General features: G+C 46.7%; 1 protein-coding gene across 6 annotated transcripts in view; it reads left to right on the top strand.

Annotated features, from left to right (window-relative positions):
* JCAD (junctional cadherin 5 associated) overlaps window positions 1–16,167 on the top strand; it is a 60,116-nt gene that overhangs the window by 17,565 nt on the left and 26,384 nt on the right. For 4 of the 6 annotated variants that reach the window (XM_064704034.1, XM_064704029.1, XM_064704028.1 and 1 more), the window contains exon 1: window positions 12,987–13,055. The exons of the other annotated variants lie outside the window; for them this stretch is intronic. The gene's annotated coding sequence lies outside the window, so the exon portion shown is untranslated. Of the gene's footprint in view, window positions 1–12,986; window positions 13,056–16,167 lie in introns of those variants that run through there. 6 annotated transcript variants of the gene reach the window in all.

Genomic DNA, 16,167 nt, shown 5'->3' with positions numbered 1-16,167 from the left:
AGGGGCAGCTGGTGCTGCTCAGAGCCAGCTCCTCGCGTGTCCCAAACCCATGGGGACTTCATGGCCTTGGAACACCTCTGCTACAGCAGAGCCACACACTGCCTGGTGCAGATAGACTGACAGCACAACGCCACAAGCCTCCTCTTGGTGGGAAATGCAGCTAAATAATCCAACTTGTTACCTGTCCCTGTCAGTCAGCAGGCCAGGCCCCACTGCTGCTGGGATCCCAGACTCTGGGGACAGGAAAATGGACTGTCCCAGGCTCACCATGCCTGCATCCCCAACCACATAGCCAAGGCCCTCTAAAAATGTCCATAGAGATGGAACAAAGTGGATTATGTGAGGATTATTTCTATACAGGAGCTCTGAACATGCTGAGCTGCTTGAGGAGAGCATTCCTGCTCTGTGTGCCCACCTCCCCTGTGAACCCCACACATCCCCTTTCCCTGGGCATGTCCTGCCCAGTATGGAACCTGAGCACCCCCATACTGAGCTCAGAGCTCCTTTCCAGGGTGGAAGAAACAGGCAGAATCCTCCCCTGTGCCGTGGGTTGGTTCTAGGCCTGCTGGCACAGGCAGGGCTGTGCCCACACTGTCAGGAAGCTGTGCAGGGAGATATCTTGCTTTGGAAGAGGGGACCAAGATAAAAAATGCAGAAAACTGCTGAAAATGTGACTCCTGGTTACCATGGCTGTAATCCTCCTCACAACACCTCTATGCTGCAGCTGAAAGAAAAGTGGTTCAAGGCAGCCACAGGCTCTGCCATGGGGGTTTCATGGTCTTCAGACAAAATTTGGTGTTGCAAGGGGCATCTCCAGGCATACACTGGTTATGACAGTGCCCCTTCCCACAGATGTTTTGGGGCCCTGGCATGCCTGGATTTGAATCCCTTCTCCTTCCAATGCATGGGTGCCCCTAGAGCAGAGACCACCCCACTGCATCCTCCACCCCTCCTTTTGGGCCTCTCATCACAAAATGGACACAGTGGGAAGGCACTGCTGGAGGTCCTCTGGGGATTCAGATCACCAGCCCTTACCCTGTTTGCTCATCTCCTTCTAGTCAAAAATGAGATTATTCCCTTCAGCTGCCAGAGGCTGAAAATAAAAATGAGTCAGATCTGATTTTGTATCACTGCAGTCAGACTTTCTGTGCTGTGCAGGGGAAACAAAGAAAGGTGAAATCCCTGTAGGGATGGATTTGCAAAATTCTGCGGGAAATTGGTATTACAGATAATTGTTTCCTGCTGAAGGGATATAACAGAACTTTGCAGAAAAGCTGCCCTTTTCAGCAATATCCACTGCAGCGTACCCAGGCACAAAAGTCTGTCTCTAGCATGAATATGCTCCACTGCACATTTTCCTCCTGCACCTGAAATTGAGTACTGGTTAATTCCACTGGGATCTCCTTTAAAAGCGACATCATAGTGTAAATGATAAACCTGTTAAATTACAAATGAGGTGAAATGGTGGGTGCTTTGGCCTCTGGAGCATCAAGACTTTGATTCTTAATGGTAACTGTTGAGACTTACCAGTTGAAAATGTGAAGAGAAAATTATTGACCATGAGAACAGAATCTCCACTCCTAGGCAGGTTCATGCTGCCAGAAGGCACTTTTTTCCTGTTTGACTGAGCATAAAAAAAGACAATTATGAGCAGTTTCTTCTTTGTATCTAATTCCCAGTATTTTGAGAGTATGTCCTTTTTTCTCCCTGTTGAAGGTACCACGTTAAAATAAGTCAGCATTAATTTTAAAAAAATGACAATTAAAGTAGTTCTAGCTTTCATCATTGTATACAGTGATAGATATGCTTATATATATTTAGAAAAAAAAAATTTCTCTAAGCCAAGACACCACTGGTAGGCTACTCTGAGCTACAGTAGTGTTAATAGTGGATGGGAGAGTGGGTCCTCAGACAAGCTCCTTTTTATTCTTTCGCTGATCACCAAAGCAGAATGATGGCACTTGCTGAAGCAGATAATGCCATCCATTGAACGAAGACCTCTTGCTCAGCTGTCTCTGACAGCTCTAAATTTGAAGCAGCAGAATCTTTGACCAGACAAAAGAAAACTTCTGCTTATAATTATCACAATAAGTCCAAAACCAAGAGCAGTGTGACTGTTTTATTAATAGTGTGCTTTGCTGCTCCCAACCTTTGCAAAATCTGTGTATCTGGCTCTCCAAGAATATTACTGCTTGGACCTATTTCATATGGATTGTGAAGGATAAAGACATTCCTGAAAGCTCGCTTGCCAGCTCTGCTGTCCTGCCAGCAGCAGTAACTTGAGAAGGAATCATGGCCCCTTTGAAATATGGATCACAGCAGGGCCAGAGGATGGGGCCCAGACAGACACACATGGATGGACAGATCTACAGGAGATTCATTTTCTGTCCCTCAGTAGCTCTCATCTTCCCTCTTCTGCTGCTCAGCAGTTTTCCTGCTGAGGACACATGTAGGCAGAGAAGACACCAAATTCCAAATCTTGTCCTTGAAATCTTTTCAGAAACATGCTTCCACATTGGGCTCTTCTTCTGATTGTGGGAAGAGGTGCCAACTGCAGAAGGCTGGAGCAGGAAGTGGCTCAGATCTCATGTTTTCCTTACACATCTCAGTAATAGCTTTTTGAAGAACTAGAGCACTTTTTCAGAACTGAAGGGTGCTGATGGCATCTGGTTTAACATGATAAACTTTTCTTGTCATCCCAAATTTACTGGCTAGCAGATCAGCTCATCTGTTAGATGGGTATAGTGGCTCCCTGACATCACCAGGAGTGAATGTGTTGCATCGATTAAGCCTTTTACAGCCCAGCTTGGATTTAGGTAAAGAGCAGTAACTGAAGGCCTTAATGAGGAAAACAGCCTGTGCATGTAGAGCTCTACCTGAGATTTATATTTGAAAAGTGCAAGTTTCTGTCACACAGAGCCCTAACTGCTTTATCAGACAAGAGGAGAAACCTGGCAAAGTGCAATGGCCTCAAGGCAAGACATGTGAATGTAGTCAAGATGTCAGAGCACCCAAACATAGTGCAGCAAGGGATGCTGCCATCCCAAATAACCAGTTCCCAGCACTGGGAACTCTGTGCCTCAGTTTGTCATCTACTCAGAGCTTTCTTGGAAGTAAGTGACTTTTTTAAGTGTAAGGTGAATAAGCTGCAGTAGGAGAGCAGCTATGCTCTTTCTCGCTCCCTGTAAATCACTGCAATTTATAACGAGTTTTCTGCAACTATTTCAAGCTCTATCTTGAGAAAAGAGGCACATGGACATACATACTCTGCAATGTAATAGAGGAGTTGGTTATTGGAGGTTTTTGTACCCTGTTAGGAATGCCTTTAAGCTATTCTTGTATAGATTTCTATTGATAGGTGGCATTGATTTCTATTGATAGTGGATTTCTATTGATAGGTGGCATTGATTTCTATTGATAGTGGATTTGAGCCTGGCATCCCATGACCCATCCAGTTTCCACACAAGGAGCAGATGCCAGACCTGATTCCACCATTCTCCATCAGGCACCAGTAGCAAGAACAGTGGAGGAGAAAACCCCCTTTTTCTGTGAAAGACATCTTCATTACCTCTACTGTGGAGTTAGAGAGTGGGAGGAGGAGAGTGTTACATGGGGGAAATGTACTCAAGCCAGGCTAGTGGCTGCCTCCTCCCTCATCAGCATAAAATCACCTTTGTGCTGTTCTTTTCATATCTTCTGTCTGCAAAGAGCCCCACAGTGGCCATATCAGCTGGAAAAACCAACATTAGCCACAGTTTGAGCAAGAGCAGCTGTGGCTGCTGAATTCAAGCTCTGGCACATCCACAGTGTGTCTGGGTATCCCAAACACAGCACCTCATCTGCAGGGCTGGACAGCCCAGACACAGCAGGCAGGCTCTGGTGGCCAAGCCCAGTCAAGCTGACAGCACCTAGAGTCAACCTTCTGCAGAAGTCCAGGTTTTTGAAGAGGTTCAGGGAAGGGGCATACAAAGGGGGGAACCTAAGTCCTTAGGCAGCTGTGAATCACTGTCTTGGATTTAGGCACCTAAGTGCTTTTTTGGACTTCATCCCAAACACTTCATTGAGTGAGTGCTGCATTAACAACAGCCCAGTCAGAGGATAAGCAGCAACAGAAATGCTCCAAGCTGCTATTTCAATGCATCCTAGAATGCAAACAAATGATGCTGCAGCAACAGCTACACTGGGTTATGGTGTCATTGCCCCAGGCTGCTTCCTTCACTTGTACAAGAAATCTCAGCAGAACTTCCTTCACTGCAAAACCTTCAGCCCAGTGCAGTCCAGAAACCCATCCAGGCGGGAACCACTGACTTGGTGTGGAAATGGGCATGCAGGTCCCACTGTCCATACATCTGACTCTGTTAGAGGGGGAGGTGGCAGGTAGAGAACAGCTTCTTAAAGCAGAATTGTTAGTTCTGTAGGAATTTGTTTGCCTCTATTTTCAAATATGTGGGGTAAGGAGCCCACAACTTTTGCAGCTCACTCTTCAGCTTCCCTTCTGAAATATGTAAGTAACATGGCTACTACATGATTAGTGGTGCTGCTCATGACCACCAAGTTCATGCTCAACAGAAGGACAGCAGAGGCTGATGGGAATAAAAAAGATAAGGCTGTGTGTGCCATTTTTCACTTTAGGCAAGCATACTCTGACTTTGGAGGGTAGATGTTCAGGTGAACACTGCCTGCAGGGCACAACAAAAGATGGAGCTGAAGGAAGAAGATTCAGTTCTATTTTAACTTTCCCCTTGGAGTGGATGCAGCTTGACTTCTCTGATGTAGGCTGCCTGGCTGGAAGTTGCACATGCAGGGGAGGGTTTAATCTCCTTTCAAACAGCCCTTCATTCAGAGGATGGCTGGCTGCTTTTCTCCCAGAGCACTCCAGAGCTTGAACAAAGGATCTCCTTCCAGGTTCAGATCTCTGTCAGGTGAAGGCAGAACTTATGAGGTCTCACATCTAGACAGGGGAATGTGGGACCCCCAGAGCAGGGACTTGCCTGAGGGGGTGACTGGGTTTAGGCACAGTGACAATGCAATTAAAGAGTGTGTGTGGTGTAAATGTCCCACAGCACCCTGGTCTTTAAACAGCCTGTCTCCTCTGAGGGATGCCTGCATGATGCTTCTGTATCACAGTGCTGCAATATGCCCAAATGGCAGGGGTGAAGCTTGATCCAGGGAAGGAAAGGATGCGATAAAAAAGGCTTCAGTGGTGTCTGTTTCTCATCTGAAGTAGAGAAAATATGGTGAGGTAGAGGTGTAATTTCCACAGATGAGTCTGGAAGTCCTTTAGTGAATTTGGGGCTGCACAAATTGTGCATAAGGTGACCTCAGAACAAACCCTCCTTGTAAAATGCACATGGATGCCTTTTGATTAATCTGAATGAGGCTTTGCTAAAAATAATATTCTATTATTTTGGTGCTTAGGTCCATTTTCTCTCTGGGGAAGGAAGGAAGGAAGGAAGGAAGGAAGGAAGGAAGGAAGGAAGGAAGGAAGGAAGGAAGGAAGGAAGGAAGGAAGGAAGGAAGGAAGGAAGGAAGGAAGGAAGGAAGGAAGGAAGGAAGGAAGGAAGGAAGGAAGGAAGGAAGGAAGGAAGGAAGGAAGGAAGGAAGGAAGGAAGGAAGGAAGGAAGGAAGGAAGGAAGAAGGAAGGAAGGAAGGAAGGAAGGAAGGAAGGAAGGAAGGAAGGAAGGAAGGAAGGAAGGAAGGAAGGAAGGAAGGAAGGAAATAGAACAATTCACAGCTTGATCAGGAAAGTCTTCTGGTAAGAGCCTGCATTTCTCTATGTCTTCCAAGAAAGATTTCCTTGTATTATCAGTATAAACTTCAACAACATAACTAAGAGATTTCAATGACTTTCAAATCCAAATAAAGCCCGGTACATGCTGACATTCTGTGCTGCAATCCTTTGTACAGTTGCTGTAACTTAAAAGGTTGTCAAGCAAAACTGTGTTTCTATAATGCTGCTCAGATAGGTTCTGGGTACCAGTACTTTTCCAAAAAAGTATCTCCTTTCCTATCTCTTCAAAAAGCAATTCCAGTGGAGAGCAGATAAGAAATGGGGATGACATCAGTATCTGCAGAAATGCGTGTAAAAGAATAAGAGAGTGAATAAGAGTTAAATTCAAGACTAAAATACACATGCACAGAAGTTTATTACTGTGGGGCTGAAACATATCCCCACTCACTGTGCTAAACCTGTCTACAAGCAGGTAGAAAGGAAGGGAAGCAGCTTGGAAAGCTGACTCTGTACAACAGGGATGCCCTGCACAGCTGTATTTTTCTTTTTCTGGTTTTCCGCATGAAGCAGAGGTGGGTCTGTACCACCCCCACAGATAACAGGACACTCCCTGTGTGATTTCATAGCGTAGCCAGGCATTTGGAAAAGATTTCTCTATGAAGAATGGATTTGAGTCATAATCCTTTGACCCCGTGGCCCATCCGAGACGGCCGGGACATGTCGCTGCTCCCCGATAACGATTTCCGCGGCGTGAGCTGTGCTGGGGCGGGGGCACGTCCCTGGCCTCCCTCCAGAGCCTGGGATCTGTGCAATCTCCAGTGTCAAGATGTGTTTGGATACGGGAAGCCGTGACAGTGCTCTGTATCAGATAGATAACAGGAGCAGCCCCTTGCTCCAGGAGACAGACGCCTGGTGCTGGGTGCTGAGCGGCCGCGGCCCGTCCCTCCGGGGCTCGCTGCCTGCTCTTTAACCCTGCAGGACAGTCACGGCTTCAAGGGGCTGTGTCTTGGAAGATAAACATAGCTTTCCTGGTTCCAAAATTACAAGCCATTCTCCCATTTTTTTTCTTTAACTGAGGAAGACTGTAATTTCAGCTTTTTGGGTGAGGCTCTCTGTGGGAATGCGCTGACATGAAGGGGTCTTGCAAACTCTTGTTGAACTTTTTGAGTGCTCCCATTACAAGCCTTTCTTCACTCTCTGCCTTTGCTACTGTGCTCAGATTCTCTTATTTAAAAACCCAAACTACCTACTGGATATAGCTTTCTCCCCTTGATCTCATAAAAGCAGCTCATGTAGATCCACTGGAGGGAGGCAGGATTTCAGAAAGGGCAGTGCTGCCTTTTGAAACTTAAGATTTGAAAACTTACATTAGGACAGCTAAAAGCTGAAATCAGTCAAATAGCTATTAATTCAGTCCTTATGGACCTCATAGAAACTATGATACAAAGCACTGATAAAAAGAGAGTTTTTATTTGTGTATTAAAACACAATTTCAAGGATGCTCTCCTTTTCCTGGGAGAATCTGCACTCCCCAGGGAAGAGCTCTCTGCAGAGGCTCCACCATGACTGGTGCCCAAAGTATGGCAGTGCTGGGGGAAGGAAGTCACTCACAGTGTTTATCTCCAGCCTCCTGGGGGCAAGCAGGAGGATTGTCATGGCAGTGGCAGGCCCACAGCCCATGGCCACTGATCCAGCTGCCCCTCCTGCTGCGTGCCCTTGCCAGCTGCACACAGGACCCTCAGCTCCCCTGAGCCTCTCTGTATGGCAGTGAGTGGGAGTGGGAGAAGGGAGTAACCTCCTCCAGGGCAGCTTTCCTTTATCTTCCCAATAATTATAGTCTGACCAAAGTTTTGAAGACTAAACCCTTTCCAGACTCTATTTCTTGATATTTGCTGCGGTAGCTCTAGGTTATTCTGCCATCAGTATATATTTTCCTTTGTTTCTAATAAACCCCAGGGCTTTAGTTGCCTCTAATAGCAGTGATTTCACAGCCTAGATGTATCAGTGTAAATAAATAAGAATGATTTTATCTGTACTACATTTGCCATCTTCCAGCTTATTGTTTATACATATACATATGTTCAGGAAAGGGAGGAGACATTCCCAAAAGGCCTCTCTGGTTTCTACATTACCTCACACACCTTTATTACTCTGGCCCTTGTGCTTCTCTTCCCTCAGGTTCTCCACTGTTTCAGAGTTTACTCTCCCAAAGAAAGACCTGGTCAGCACCCATTATGTATTTGCAAGTTAAATTATCTGTACTGGTAAGAATATGATTGCAGCTGTTTTGAAGATGAAATTGACTCTTTTCTTTTTTTTCCAAGTAAATTTGAAATTTATTTAATGAAAAAGGCAAAGAATTTTTAGCTAAAGCCTGTGGGTAACCTCAGTTTATTTTCAGTCTTCACTGTAACCCCAACAGGTCAGTATCTGAGCTTGACACAGTAAATCTGGAGTCACAGCAGGATGGTGCTGAGCTGTAGCCAGATGTTTGATGGAAGGACAGGGTGGAACCCACTGCTTGACTAGACTTACACTGGACATCAGGCATGATCTGGTGGCTGCTGAGCACTCACAACTAAATGTGAGGGGGGCATTTCCACAGACATCATCAACATGTTGTGCTAACTCATGAGTTCTGACCAAAGGTTGCTCTTCTTTCAGCTTATTCGAAGTCTGTTTTCCTCATGCTGTAGTCTGCACAATGATGTTAATGAGATCCGCAGCTCCTACTAATTTATTGTTATTACAGAAATCAAGCTAAAACCTGTACCTGCAAAAAGACCTTTTCCCAGCTGCATATGTCTCACTTCCCACTGTCTGTGAGTCTTCCCTCCTCATCAAGTGAAGCTCACATCTCTTGCAGGAATGCCAATGTGGCAGTCACAGCTGAGCCTCCATGTGCAGCTTCATGGAGATGGATGGAGCTGCCATAACATCTGCATTGTACCACTCTGCACCCTGGTACATAATGCATATACTATCAAATCTACAGTGCATTATTAAGGAAATGCAGGAATTCATCTTCTCTGAAGTAGAAAGCATTCAAATTTTGAACTAAGAAAAGTAGGATAGATCCAACACCAACATGCCTTGCTTCTGCATAACTTTTCTCCTTTTATCTTCCCCTACCTTTGGGGGATGACTCTTCCTCCCCTCATCACCTTGCTGAGAGGCCAGCTGGAGCTTCTAATCCTTCTCAAGAGCTTTTCAGCTGAATGACTGTACAAATATTTCAGTCAAGAAACACCCCTGAAAAACAAGGTTTAGCTGTTCTGCTCCCCAGCTGGGTGACAGGGGTAATTACTGTGATAACTTCCCATTTCTCTTGGGTGTTATGATGAGAAACTCATTAGTTATTTTCTGAGTACCCTGAGCCAAGTCCTTGAATGAAAGAGCTGTAAGGATTGTTTTAACAATATTTAGCACTCAAAAAATTTTGGAAGCACTACCTAATTTTCCCAAATGTAAACCAGCTAAATTCTGCAGGGTAATTTGTGTGCCACACCCCTCAGCCTTTTTGTCAGTCTTCACAATGTTCAGGAATTCACACTCATATGGGTGTACGTTTCCTCTGTGTTAACTAGTCTTTTATTTTTAGCTTTTTTCCCCCCATTTTTTCCTCCCTCCAGCACACTTTCATGTGTCATACTTTAGGACTTCAAGGTACATCTGACAGACCTGATAGCTTAGTCCTTACACTTAAAGGAAAATACTCTCCATGACTGCACTATTTCTGCTCCCCAGCAGCCAGTGGCCCAACACCTTGCACAGACAGCAAATGCTGTGAATTAAATCATCTTTGCAGAATGGTCACCACCTGACATCATGAACTATTTCCCTCTATTCCATACATACCCACTCCTCCTTCTCTTTTGGGATGCCTAGGAAGCAAAAAAGCAGTTCAAGAAAAGGATCCCTGAATACCAAGTCAAAATACAGCTAAAAAAGCACCAGAGGACTGGCAAATGAAAATCTCCCTTTTCCACAGCAATGCTTAGTGTTTCCCTTGATGTAGCAATAAAATATCTGAAGTTTCTCTGTTCCAAGCTGAAAGGAGGTGCCAATTGTACAAACAAGTGATTACTGTTGGAATGGGCAATGTGAATTTTTTCTTGCAAAAAGGTAATAGCTATTTTGGTTTTGACTAGCAGCTGTTCTAAGTAAGTTTAATATCTTATGGCTGTAACATGCCATATAGGATGGACAAGAGGAAAAAATAACCAGGGGTTTAATAGTACATCTGTGGCTAGTTAGTTATGGTAAACTTCAGGTATGTGGTGATTTCAGCATATGTTCCTAAATATTTTCCCAGCAACTGGATCTAAGACAAAACCTGTTACAGTCTTTTGGGGAGTAATTAATGCACCTAATCACTTCAAACCCCACCAAATTATGAAAAAGTATGTTTGATTTCACTGTAAAAAGCACTGATGAATGATCACCTCCAGAAATGAGGCTCCAAGCCCACGACAAGTTCTGTAGGAATGGCAGGAAAGTTCCGATCCTGAGCAGCGACACTGCTGATGGGACATAAAACATAAATATAAAACCTCCCAGTCAGGGAGGTTTTGTGGCCAGGGAGAATTATAAAGGCATAAAACAGCAATAACTTGCATCGAGCAGAGCACAACTTCCCATTCACTTGGCACAGTGATGACACGCTGCAGTGCTGTTGCTGAAGAGTTGGCTGGTGTGCAGCATGTCTCTGTGTTTTTCCTTTTCCCTTCCCTCTAAATTAATTCATCTGTATTTTCCCCATCTGGCCTGTCTTGCTCATGTTTGTGTGTTTCTGTTTTCCACAATTTCTGTCCACAATGGCCACTTGCAGGCCAGACTTGCAGGCGCTGCTCTTCATCTCCTGAGGAGCCAAGTCCTGGTTCCCTGCTTGCCCAGGCACGCAGACCTGCTCTGCCATGTCCCACAGGATCCTGGTCTGAGCCTGCCTGCTGTGACACAGGGATGCTCTACTGCCTGCTGGGTCCACGCAGCCCCGCTGTGCTCCTGTCCAGATACCCAACTTTGCACACACAGCCATCAGCAGCTTCTGATCCGTGGTTTCTTTGCCCCTCTTTCAGGGGGACAATAATGGTTCTCTCCTCTGTTGCCCCATTGAGTCACCCTGCCCCATCACACTGAATTTACCCGCCTCAGGAGTCCTACATGGCAGGACAGTGAGTGGCTTTACTGCTCTTTTCTCTTCTGCAAACTCCATTTGTATGCTTCTCTCTCAGCCACATTTAGTTCTTTTAGCCTTTTAAGGATGAAGCTCTAAGCTCAAAAATGTCTGACTATGGTCTGCTTCTCTGGAAAGCGCCAAGAGAGGGAGATCTCCTCAGGCAGCTGCAGGACTGTGGCCTTTCCAGGGGAGCAATGCTCCATCAGTTATGCACATTGACCATCAAAAGGCAGAATTCTCTCCTGCTTCCTCTGCTTTCCTCATCTTTGCCCTTCTGGTAGTCACAGTCTGCACTGCAGTAGCAACCTGAGACCATAACCCCACTGATCCGAGCACCAGGCAAAGGCACAGCAAGAAGCAACCTCTGCCCAAAGAACTTGCTCTCTAACAGGGCAAGGGGATGCAGGAGCAAAGGGAGTCCCTGGCAGCTGCACTGGTGCTGAGAAGCTCAGCCCTCAATCTTCCCAAATCACGTGTTACACCAACCGTCTGGGCTACCCCCCTTGGACATTACTTGGGGCTGCCAGCAATCATTTGTTGTTAATTGTGAATCCAGCCCAAGGCATCCCTCCTATTGTCCCCAAAATCATGTTTCTTTCTGGTGTCTGACTGTGGATCTATGTTCAGCTCATGTTTTCAGTTTTTTCTCTGTAACAGGAGACCTAGGAGCATGGGCACTGATTTCTTTTTTTAGGATATTTTCCTCTGTTTTTTCTAACTTTAAGGTCCTTTGACTTCACTTGGGGGAAATCTTCAGTGACTGCAGGACTCCAGACAAATCGCAGGAGTGCCTCTTTCCAAGGGTTGCACCTCCCTTTGCAGCCCACAAAGTGTTCTCAGAGGAGATGTAGCAAAAATTAATCCCAGGTGCACAGAGGCAGTTCTGAGATGTGCTGTCCTCTATGCTTTTATCATGGTCTCTACAGGCTGTGTCAGAGTCAAGATATTTAAATAATGAACTGGAAGTTGTGGCAGCACGGCTTCTTTGATGGAAAATCTTGCTATTGTCACATCCACATGAAGCTGCTCTGTGACAAAACTTAAACCTTCTACTGACTGACTACTGTGTCAGCTACAAGAATTCACCCCAGGAAAATACAGGGTTTCCCAACCAGCAAAGCCACAAAGAACTTCACAGGTACCCTGCAGGGACAGGGTGCCAGGGGTCTGCTCAAGGTCCCCCTGCTGCCGGTGGCATTGTCTTTGGTGGCTGCATCGTGTGTCAGCAGCTGCAGGCTCACACCGCCACTGCTGGAAGACAAAAGGAGATGTCCATAGAAAAGCAGGTCAATGACAATAACTCCCAGAGCCCTGGGAAACCGGGGCACAGGAAACCTGTATTCAGTTCTGGGCTCTCCTGCAGACTTGTGCCGTGACCTTGGACTCATCATGTAACTTTACTGCCCTTGTTTTCTCACTATTAACTAGAGCACATACTGAATAGGACTCAATTTATGAACATGTGTAAGAGCGCTTTGATAGCCTGGGGTAAAAGTCAATTAAGACAGGCCAAGCAGTTGATGGGCCCAACCAATTACTAAAGTAAATGATTCACAAACATACTCTTTTTTAAAGAGTGTCATTAAACCAAAAGAGATTTGTAAATTATTCACCTGTTTCTAGAGGCTGAATAGATCATGGGAGGGGAAAGATGGGGAAGCAGTGCTTCAAAAACGTTTGAAAACCATGTTGAAGAGAAGCCCCTTGGGTGTATAGCCAGGTGCCAGCAGGAACAGCAAGTTTTGGAAAGATCTGCTCATGTCCCTCTCCATCCTTGACACACCCGTCTTCCCTTCTGCAGATTTTCCCTGTGCTAAGAAAGTTGATGAAAGCTGAGCCATGAGTTGTGCTCATCTGTGGAGAGAGAGGGAGGGAGGGCAGGAGCTGCCCGTTCAACTTCTCGCAGCAATCACACCAACACGCCGCCGCCAGCAGCGCCCGCTGCCCGCGGAGCCGCTCGGGGCGGGCCGGGGCGGGCCGGGCTGCGGGGGACGGGCGGAGATCCGCGATCGTCCCTCCCTCTGTCCGTCCCTCCGTCCCTCGGTTCCTCCCTCCCTCCCGCTCCGCCCCGGCCGCCGCGGGCTCGGCGCCTCCCGCAGCCGCTGAGCGCGGCGGCCCCGCGGGTCCTGCGCGGCGCCCGGAGCGGTGAGTGCCGGCCCGGGAGCGGGCGGGAGGGGAGCGAAGGGGAAGGGAAGGACAGGGCAGGGCAGGACGGGACGGGACGGCGGCGCTCGGAGGTGTCCCGGAGCGGACGGCGGTGCGCGGCAGCGGGAGCACATCCCTCGGGTTCCCATCGCTTGCACCTGCTCGTTCTCTCCCCCCTTGGCCGCTTTCTGTGGCGGGGCTCCCTGCCGGCATCCCCCGGAGCTCGCCCCCAGCCGGGGTCCCAGGGAAGTTGGTCGGTGCCGCTCGCTGGAGCCGCTCCCTTCGTTCACCGCCGGTCGCTGTGCTCCCAGCGCCCGGGACCGGGGCTCCGGCTGCGGCTCGGTGCCGGCTCTCACCGAGCCCAGAGGATGTGGCACCAGGGTCTGAAACACCGAGTGCCGTCCCTCCTGGTGTTTATCTGTACTCCGGTGTTTACACAGTAGTTAAATGGCTCTTTCGGTTATTTTACTTTCTAGTGGTTGTTTTAAGCCATGTCCTATTGCAAAGGAGACAAAACCTCAGCTGTTCTGTCAGAAGGAGATCTGTGCTGTTATGTCATTTCATAATTGCCTCAGAATTGCAAATCATGGCCTTAGTCTGCCACTGGATCTGTGCCAAAAGACTCTTGCATCTGTTAAGGATGGGTGGTTGTTTGGGTTCTTTTCCCTTTTTTTTTTTTCCCTTTTTTTCCCTTTTTTTTGGTCAAGAGTTGAGAATAATGGCTTTTTATTGGCATGGTCTCTACAAGTTAAGTTACTCCAGCCCCTGTCTTTAAGTGAACACACGATGTAACTGTTCTAAGTAGTCAGTCTGATTCACAGAGTCAAGACATTAAATCTTGGCTAGTGACAATGAGAATTGTGTCCTGCTGAAAAGCATTCAGCTGCACTTCTTTGCGTGAGCTGAGGCAGTTTCTCATTGTTACTTCAGAAGTTCCGATTCTGCCCAGAATGGCTGTTGCTTTTTGTGGGTAACAGACGCATGGAAAATAGCAACCTTCCGGCTTCAAACTAAACAATATCAGATTAATGACAGAGAAGAGCTCTACAGATCAGAGATGCAGTCACTTGCAGAGCCTTAATTTGTGCCAGCACTTGGTTTGTAATCACTGAGGCTAGATCTGCTCTACCCTGCTATGCTGTGCAGTTCTACCACTCACAAGGGTACCACTTGGAGGAGAAAGTGTGGTCCTGCCAGCTATTCCCTTTTCCAAGGATGCTTTGGGCAGCAGGAGAAAGTTGAGGCAGACTGCTGCCGTGGGATAGAGAAGCTGGGTATGGCTGTGCCCCTCAAGGCAGGATCATCTCTAAGCTGCACCATCAGGGCACATTAGAATACCGACTGAAACACCAACTTAGTCTGTCATTTCAAAGGCTGGGCCCTTCTGCATCCTCCTTCCTATGGTGATGTTAAGTGTTTCTCCACACTGTAACATGCCTTTGCCAGCTCTTGGAAAAGACGGATCTTTCAGGGTCTGCCAGGCTGTGTGTATCAACTGGCATGTTACAGTACTATATTGTTCTTTAGATGCATAACTTCACTGGCCTCTTATGACCTAAAAAGCACACACAGAAAATAAACAAGGGCATATTGTTCAGTGGGAAGGATGCAGAAAGTTCTTCCACGTTAGCTGTTAGTTAGGGAAACACGACTTTTAAGTGTTTCTCCTGATTGTCAGAAGAATGACATGGCACATGTGAGCTTGTTTTTTGCCAAGCAAGCTCTGCTTGGAAGGTGAGGCATTTCTGAACTTCTTGGTCACCTTGGAACTAGTTATGAGTGCATAGCAAAGTCCTGCCCAAATCTTCTCCTCTAATTAATTTGGCCAGAGGCCATCCTAATTAACCTTGAGGGAGTTCAGGGGTGGGAGAGCTTGGTATGAAACAATTGTTCTCTTGTAATTTGCTGTTCACAATGTGTTGACCAAGCTACGAGCTACATCTCTAAAGTCCTCTGGGTCTCTTGCTGAAGCCATTACACCAGTTTATTTGTTTTTTAACAGATGTTGTTTTCTGATTCTTGAGTGAAAGGGTTATCTTGCTTTCTGCAATCTTGTTATTGTGCTTTGTTGCAAGGACAAGTGGGCTTGGGCTTGCTGGGGAAACTTACTCACCAGTTCCAGCTGTGAAGGAAGGGGTTGGTCAGACTTTCAGCAGTCCTGATGCGATTGTTAAGGTCCCTGTGTGAACTGATGGCATCTTTTCACATCTACCTAGAAATAACCCTCAGTTTCTCTGGTACTGGCAGTGCCTGTAGGGAAGGGAAAGCCGCAGGAGCCTCTTTGCCCAAGAGTATTACAGTTAGGATATTAATGGAATTTGTCAGCCATAACTTGGACTGTCTCAAATGGTGAGGCAAGGGAAAAAATCTGAGATAGTTGAAAAAAGGAAAAAAAAAAAGTTAAAGGCTGGGTTCTGCTTTTTGAAAATGCTCATAGCACCCTGCAAGTCACTAAGAGTGCGATGAAGGGGGGAAAAAATAACAGCTGCTTCTGAAATTTCAGGATGGTCCATCTTCTCCCTTGTGATGATGACTGCTCACCTTGTTGGTCCAGGGGGCTTATCTGTGCTCAGGAAGTGGGTCACCCTTCACCAGCCTGGGCTTACCTTGCTGCTGGGCAGCCCTGCCCAGCACACACAGCTCTTCAGCAGCACAACATTGATCGTGTGCAGCCTTCTCAAGCATCGGTCTAGTTTTCTTCTGTGCTAGTGCATGAAAATGCTGCTTTGGCATTTGTTTTCTGGTAGAGCAAGGGGTCAGGGGGAAATCCTGCTGAGACTACCAGTCAGGACACACAGATCCAAGAAGGAAAGATCAAAGGCGTCTGTAATACAGGAAGAAGCAGAGGGTCAGTCCGGAAGAGAGGGCATTTGATTATAGTACAGGGGTAATATAAATGGGATAACACACAGGAGAGGATGGTAGTGTCCGAAAATGAGTAAACAAACAGATGTGTAAGACTCTGCTGAGAATTTATTTACTCTACAAGACACAATCCTTATCTCTTTGAAAGAAGAGAAGACCACACCAACCTTGGAACACTTCTGCTCCCAGCCACATTTGTGAGCAGGAGAAAGTGTTTGTTTATGGATCCCTCCTCCGTGAGTCCTGG

Source organism: Zonotrichia leucophrys, chromosome 2 (genome assembly GCF_028769735.1).
Source record: "Zonotrichia leucophrys gambelii isolate GWCS_2022_RI chromosome 2, RI_Zleu_2.0, whole genome shotgun sequence".
Classification (NCBI taxonomy): Eukaryota; Metazoa; Chordata; class Aves; order Passeriformes; family Passerellidae; genus Zonotrichia; species Zonotrichia leucophrys.
Note: the sequence above shows the minus strand (reverse complement) of the source record. Positions and strands in the feature narration are given on the sequence as shown.